Here is a 6,640-nt window from a genome sequence, read left to right as displayed (position 1 = left end):
CTAATGAGGGGTACATTTGCCACCACGAGCTTATGTCACTTAAGCATCTGCAGATGCTTAATTGAGTTTTCCTAGGACACACAGGCAAGGGCCTGGTAATGTGCTTTGGAAGTGGTCCAGGCTAAGATGACTGGCTTTGAAAGGAGAACCATGGGGCTCCCCGGCTGTGTTGGAGGGGACAGACCCAGATTGTCTCCTGAGTGGGCTCTTTGTCCGGGGCCTGCCCCTGCACGGTCCACCTCCTCGCCAAGATGAAGGGGCTGTCTGTGCTGCTGAGTTGCCTTGATGGTTCTAACAGGATCACTCTTCATGTTGTCAGACTGCTGTCCTCACTTGACAGAAGCCAGAGTGTAAGGGAGACACTGTTCATGAGGACGGACTGAGCGCCTCGCCCATCTCCAGCAATCCCAGGGGCACCGGGAGATCAATAATAGAAGCACTTTTAGGAAACAGAGTTAGAAAGCTGATTATGTCTATTGGCTTTTAATTTGATGATTGATAGGAGAGGACATTTCTCACATGTGTTGGATCCCAGAACACTTCCCACAGGCTGTCTTCTGGGGCTTGTGATTAGCTAAAGCTTTCTGGGGAGGCCTTTTACACCAGGGGTTCAACTGTTTGGTCTCTTAAAAACTTATAAGATCTCTTGGAGCTGGGGATATGGCCTAGTGGCAAGAGTGCCTGCCTCATATACATGAGGCCCTGGGTTCAATTCCCCATCACCACATGTACAGAAAATGGCCAGAAGTGACGCTGTGGCTCAAGTGGCAGAGTGCTAGCCTTGAGCAAAAAGAAGCCAGGAACAGTGCTCAGGCCCTGAGTCCAAGGCCAGGACTGGCCAAAAAAAAAAAGTTATAAGATCTCCAAAATGATTCTATTTATATGGTTGGGTTGTTTTTGTTTTTGTTTTGTTGGTGCTGGTGTTGGGGCTTGAACTCTGGGCCTGTACACTGTCCCTGAGCTCTTCAGCTCAAGGCTAGCACTCTATCTACTGCTTTAGCCATAGCTTCACTTGCAGCTTTTCAGTGATTAACTAAAGGTAAGAGTTTCATGGATTTTCCTGCCCGGGCTGGCTTTGAACCTTAATCCTTATATCTCAGCCTGTTGAGTAGGATAACAGGCATAGGCCACCAATACCTGGTTTATATAGGTTGTTCTATCTGTACATCTCCTATAACGTTACCCTGCCTCAAGTACTTTGTTATCCTAATGGAAATCACTATAATACGTATTTTATGCAAGCCATGAAAAGTGTCTGGCATTCAGATATTCAGTAAATTAATGAAAAAGATTTGTAACTGAGAAGACTGCACATGTGTTTGAAAGATGTTATGGTTTGGGTGCAGTTTGTGTAGGGAGATGGTTACACTGTGGGTTTTACTTGCCCTGCGTCCTTCCACCTGGTGTGGGCTTCGCACATCGCAGGCTCTCACCTATATTGATGGATCAAATGATCAGCTGGAAAAATGAATGATGAGTGGGGGGACTGGTTAGGGCCATGTGGCAGACACCCTTAAATCTCAAGCTGATATTTTGGTTTTGCTTAATTTGAAGACATGGAGTATTTTCAGTAGGAAGTTTTCTGCAAACTTCAAAACAAAGTGTTATGGTTTAAATATGGCATATTTAAAAAGACTCCCATGAAAGACTTGATCCCAACTGGTAGATCCAGTCATGGAGAGGTGACCGGACCGTTCTCTGAGCTAGCCAATGAACTTGTCCACTGATGGAGTCATGATTCAACGATGTTACTGGGAGGTGATGGAATTTTTGGCTCTGGGCCTAGTTGGAGAAGTGGGAGGGCTGGAGGATGTGCCTTTCCAATGACCGAGTGCTGAGCCCTAGCGCAGGGACTCAGCCAGGGAAGGCAGCTCGATCGCCCTTGCCAGCCTCTCCCTTTACATTTAGACTCAGCTAGGTGTTCTCCCTGCAGCTGTGATTGCCTGAGCATTTTAGGGAGAAATTAGGACTCACTGCTCCCTGAGGATCCTTGAGGATCCATGATAGGGACTTTAAAGTGGTCTCCTTTTCCAGGGGTTCTGTCTGTCACCACATGTGAGTAAAACAAGATTACAAATAAATAAGACAGTGCATCATCCAGAGTCCTGGTTGCAAGTGACAGAAAGAAAAAACAACCCATATGACTAAAAGGATTCACATACATAATTGATAACTCAAGATTCGCAGTTGTTTTTTTTTGTCACAATCATTTGCAAACAAAAATAATTGTGCCCACATTAATAACTCTAAACATATACACATTTTTTCTTCCTCTTCTGGAATTGATGACAAAAATGATAACCTTAAGTATATTTTATTTTATGTATTTATTTTTTAATTGTAAAGGTGATATACAGAGTTAAGTATATTTTTACTTAAGAATAGTAGAGGCAAAAGTTCAGTAATACTTCATAGAACTATAGAGATTTGTTGGATGGCCTGTGATATAGTCATTTTAAGTTATGCTTAAATTGTACTTATATTTTCTATTTTTTTTACATTCTATTTTTTTTAATTTTTGTGAGCATGTATTATTTATATGAAGTACATATATTGGGTATGCATATAGAACCATCTTATATATGCTGATTTGTGCATACATATGTTCCACAACAGTAATGATCTTGAAATGTGGTCAGGTACTAATTAATTGCCACTAACTCATCTATGTATTAAACATTTATGGTGTACATAAAACAACAAAACAAATTTTACCCAGAGGCCTCAGGAATGTCACTTTGGATATACTAGACAGTCAAGATTTATCTTGTCCTGATAGACATTTGCAGCACTTTTTGCCCAACAACATTTTGCCTGTTTCATGGAAACATTCCCCCCCTCCCCATTTTTTGCTCATCTCTCCCATTCTATCTCTGCTGTGAGTGGGGCTAACCTCAACCCATATTTGGGAAGAGATGCATGGTCCAAGTTTGGCCATTCAGAATACTGGGCACAGGCCTGGGACTATGGCTTCGTGATAGAGTGCTTGCCTCACCTACATCCCATATATAGAAGAAGCCAGAAGTGGCGCTGTGGCTCAAGTGGTAGAGTGCTAGCCTTGAGCAAAAAGAAGCCAGGGTCAGTGCTCAGGCCCTGAGTTGAAGGCCCAGTACTGGCAATAAGACAAAACAAAAGAAAAAAAGAACACTGGGCACATTTCTGGCCACCAGGATTACATCCAGCATGGGCGTGTGTTATTCATCTTGCCTGTTGGTTTCTGTAATTTGCCTAGAGGACGGTCTCTTGTTCACATATTTGGAGCTGTAGGCATCCATCTTGACACTGGGCAGAGTCAGTCTGTAGACTGAAGTGAGAAGGAACCAATAGAAGATAGGTGCTGAGGCCCGGTAACGCTCAAGCCTCTTGGATTCACTTATTTCTCAAGCTGAGATACCTTTGCATTAATGAACAGTAAAATTCCTTTTTCCTCCATTTTGATTCCATTCTTGTCATTGGCAGCTAGAACAGTTTTGACTTGGCAACTCCGTTTTATATTTTATGTTGTTCGTTTTTTCTGAAACATATCCCACGTGGCATTTCCACCTTCAGTAAAGGTGTTAAGCATGATGTAGCCCTCTCCTTAGGACTGAGGCTTGTTATCGTACAGTCATGTCTCAGGGACTGTTGGTGTGGTTCTTTGGTGAGGGCTGTGGTGTAGGGTGGCATTTCTGGTTTCCTTGTCTCTGCCATGCTGCCCAGCTCTGAAGATCAGGCTCTGCGCTCTCTCATTTGCTGCTCCGGGCCTCAGAGACTGGAAAGCCTTTCACCCCTAGGCTGGAATCTGGCATCCCAAAACAAACGCCTCTCATGTGTACTCGGGTGCACCAGTGGGTAATTGCAATGGTTTGGGGACATTTTTGGCCACTCCCAAGAGATTCCTTTTTCATTTTTGTATTTGCTGTTTCTGCATCATTCCGGATGGATGAGGTTTCCTGATGGTTCTGTTGATTGAGGGCTTTCTTTGTTTAACAAGTTTTTCCCACTAGAGGACTATACCCTGGGAAGAAAAGAGTTCAGATTGGAATGTTGTATAATTTACCAAATTTACTTCATTTTCCTCAGAGAAGGAAGTACTCTGAATCCCAGGCCGCCCTTTACTTAATTTGCTTCTTTTCTAAAATAGCCACTGTGTTTTTCAGCGTTTTTAACAGCACACAAGGTTGTGCAAGGGTGGGGTGGGGAGAGGGATCCTTTACTTAAGGAAGATCCATTCGAACCCACGTCAGCGGTCAGCGCCTGCACTTTCCCACTGAGCCGTGCACTCACTAGAATACGCCAGAGCCATTAAGCTTCGTCAGCGCGAGGCTGGGATATTGGGTAACCGTGCGAGGGGCACGCAGCTTGCTGCCTTGGCCAGGCTGAGTGAAGCCCGAAGGGGCACACTTCCTTGGAGAAGCTGCAGCCGAGACAATTGTGTCTAGGAAAAACTAACCAGGGTCTGGTTTGGAAACTCCTGCGAAAACAGCAGCTCTGACGTTTTATCTCGTAAGATACACAAAATGTACTTTCTAAAATGGCTGTTTTTTACATTTATATTTTACCTCAATGTAGACTCGGGTGGCAGTCAGACATCAAACGCCCGGACACAAAACCATCGTGGGTTTCTGTCACCAGGAGAGTAGCAGGTGGCTTTTGATGGTCCCTGCCTTTTGAAAGTGAGATCTGTGGCTTCGGGGTTCAAGTCAGGCAAAGGACCGAGAAACCGCAAAGGTCCCTGCTGTTTCTTCACCCACTGAGGGACCATCCCTGGCTCCGGCCCTTGCCCACCCAGTGGTTGTGCTGAGTGAGCGACAGAGGCCTAGGTATGGCCAGCCCCACGGCTCAGCCTCCTGACTGTGTGTTTCAGTAAAGGAACAGGCAAACTTGTAGGAGCAGCTACTTCTCTAGAATCCCTGACACCAGGACAAATGTAGTGAGCTGCACCCTGTCAAAACTGGGTGTTGAAGTCCTAAGCCCAACTACTTCAAACTATGGTTGTGTTTTGAGACTGGGTCATCACAGGAAGCATAGCAATGCGCAGCTTGCACCTCTGACCAGGCATGTATTGCTGCGGGAGGGCACTGGCCCAAGGGGCAGCTCTCCCGCCACTTGGGCTGTGAGCTGTGGAGAGCTCCCCAGCTTCCTGGCTCTGCTTGTGTCCAGCAGTGGTTCTCTCACTTGCCCTCTGAACTGGCGGGCCACTTGGTCCCCTCCCATGCCCTCTTTCTTGAGCTATCTCCCAGACACACATGGGCCCAAATCATTCTTTAGGGTTCTGCTTCTGCCTGCGGGAACATAGACAAGGCCAGTCTCCTGGTTTGAAGCATTAAGGATGAAAGACACATTCCTAACACCAGGCTTTGGGAGTGATCAGTAGACAAAACCTCTTAAGATTAACCCCCGAGGAAGAGTTTTAGAAGCAGAGAAGATGTAGAAATCTTTCGGCGTAGTGGAGCCCAAGACTTGGGGTGGGTTAGGGACCGTAGTGGAGATCTAAGAACTGTGTCAGTCTTCCAGGGGTCTGAGGAACATCCATTTGCTGTGACAACGCCATGCGGGCTAGAGCTTAACATTCACTGCTGTGGCTAGAGGCAGATCATTTTCTTACAGCTTATTCTGATCAAAAGCGATTAGAACTTTGAATTTGTAGTTCATTTTCACAAAGAAGAAAGACAAATTACTAATTGACCAAAGGATGTTAGTGTTTGAAGAATCCTTTGTAAGCTGAGCCTTTTGGTGTAAGCTCATTTGGAAACCTCTAACCTAATCAGATCTGTCATTCTACACAGAAGCCTTGAGGGCCGGGGAAGGCCAAGGAATGCAGCCAAGGCCCCTCAGCTAGAGGAGAGGGCCAGCACTAGAACTTGAACACCTACATTCAGCCACCCCCCCATCCCCCCTTCACGATGGAAAGACTTGGGGACTCTGAGGTTGTTTCAGCTGGAGATTATTTTGCTAGAGCCAAAAATGTCCTTTAAAAGCACAGGGAGTGAATGTTACCCTTTAGGAGATAAATTAGCTGTAATGAAAAAATTTCTAACACCAAATGAGCTTCTCCGTGGGAAACAGCTGCATGGCGTATGAAGCATAGTACTCGGGACGCACGCCCTCCCTGCGGAAGCAGTGTGCTGTGATTATATCCCTGGCAAGTCCCTGGCATGGCGAAGGCTCGCAGTGCCTACCTCTCCACCGGGGCCACGCCACGTGACCGCCTCTGCACCTCATTCTCAGGTGTAAAGTGAGGAGCGGGAGTTCACACCAGCAGAGGAGACCCACTTTCACATCTCAACTTGCCAGGGATCCTGGAGAAGTCCCTCCGTCACACTGAGCTTCAGTTTCAACATCTATAACCGAGACTTGATTATAAGTGCTGAAGACCCTTTTAGCACAAACACCCCATATCTCATGGTCTAGATGTCCTTTCAAGTCCCTTCCGACTCTCAATATCTCTGATTTTATTGGTTATGTAATTGATTTGTATCTGAGATTGATTTTTATTTTTAACCAAAGCAAAAATAAAGTGATACCTTCCTTTCAGTTGGGTGAATCCCAAGCAAACGGTGAAGAGGTGCACAAGGGCACATTGAAGAGAAAGCAGGCGCAGCAGGGGGCCCTGCCAGCCCATTTCCTTTCAGCCAGAGGCTATCCCTGAGCAGCCACT

Source organism: Perognathus longimembris, chromosome 16, assembly GCF_023159225.1.
Source record: "Perognathus longimembris pacificus isolate PPM17 chromosome 16, ASM2315922v1, whole genome shotgun sequence".
Taxonomy (NCBI): domain Eukaryota; kingdom Metazoa; phylum Chordata; class Mammalia; order Rodentia; family Heteromyidae; genus Perognathus; species Perognathus longimembris.
The sequence above is the reverse complement of the archived record's forward strand: the minus strand, read 5'-3'. Positions refer to the sequence as shown.